This window comes from Triticum aestivum, unplaced genomic scaffold, assembly GCF_018294505.1.
Source record: "Triticum aestivum cultivar Chinese Spring unplaced genomic scaffold, IWGSC CS RefSeq v2.1 scaffold62610, whole genome shotgun sequence".
In the NCBI taxonomy this organism is placed as follows: Eukaryota; Viridiplantae; Streptophyta; class Magnoliopsida; order Poales; family Poaceae; genus Triticum; species Triticum aestivum.
The window spans coordinates 1-930 of NW_025299485.1; the positions used below are offsets into that span (position 1 = coordinate 1).

At 52.3% G+C, this 930-nt stretch overlaps 2 non-coding genes across 2 annotated transcripts; both read left to right on the forward strand.

Annotated features, from left to right (window-relative positions):
• Nucleotides 1-63: 63 nt before the first annotated feature.
• On the forward strand, nucleotides 64-182 carry LOC123179206 (5S ribosomal RNA). Its single transcript, XR_006490187.1, has one exon. It is a non-coding gene; the product is annotated as a 5S ribosomal RNA (ribosomal RNA).
• A 297-nt stretch (nucleotides 183-479) lies between these two features.
• Nucleotides 480-598, forward strand: LOC123179207 (5S ribosomal RNA). The gene has a single exon (XR_006490188.1). It is a non-coding gene; the product is annotated as a 5S ribosomal RNA (ribosomal RNA).
• Nucleotides 599-930: the final 332 nt, after the last annotated feature.

Below are 930 nucleotides of genomic sequence, written 5' to 3' on the forward strand. Positions count from 1 at the left end.
AATCGTCTTTGTAGTGGAGCTGGGAGGGGCAAGGATAAGGGACGAAGACCGGGGTAACATGTCGGATGCGATCATACCAGCACTAAAGCACCGGATCCCATCAGAACTCCGAAGTTAAGCGTGCTTGGGCGAGAGTAGTACTAGGATGGGTGACCTCCTGGGAAGTCCTCGTGTTGCATTCCCTTTTTAATTTTTTTCGCGCCGCTTGCAAAACAAAACGCACGTGTAAGTAATATATTTACCGTGTTTTATTATTTTGCACGAGTGCGGTAAGTCATAGCTGGGTGCTCACGATTCACGGGTCCAGCGTCGGCGTTGTGGCGCGGCAAGCGTGCACTGGTGCGGTTGAGAGGGAGGGGTGGAAACCGCGTTAAACTCGTCTCCGTAGTTGAGAGGGAGCGGCCAAAGCAATGTGCAATCGTCTTTGTAGAGGAGCTGGGAGGGGCAAGGATAAGGGACGAAGACCGGGGTAACATGTCGGATGCAATCATACCAGCACTAAAGCACCGGATCCCATCAGAACTCTGAAGTTAAGCGTGCTTGGGCGAGAGTAGTACTAGGATGGGTGACCTCCTGGGAAGTCCTCGTGTTGCATTCCCTTTTTAATTTTTTTCGCGCCGCTTGCAAAACAAAACGCACGTGTAAGTAATATATTTACCGTGTTTTATTATTTTGCACGAGTGCGGTAAGTCATAGCTGGGTGCTCACGATTCACGGGTCCAGCGTCGGCGTTGTGGCGCGGCAAGCGTGCACTGGTGCGGTTGAGAGGGAGGGGTGGAAACCGCGTTAAACTCGTCTCCGTAGTTGAGAGGGAGCGGCCAAAGCAATGTGCAATCGTCTTTGTAGTGGAGCTGGGAGGGGCAAGGATAAGGGACGAAGACCGGGGTAACATGTCGGATGCGATCATACTAGCACTAAAGCACCGGATCC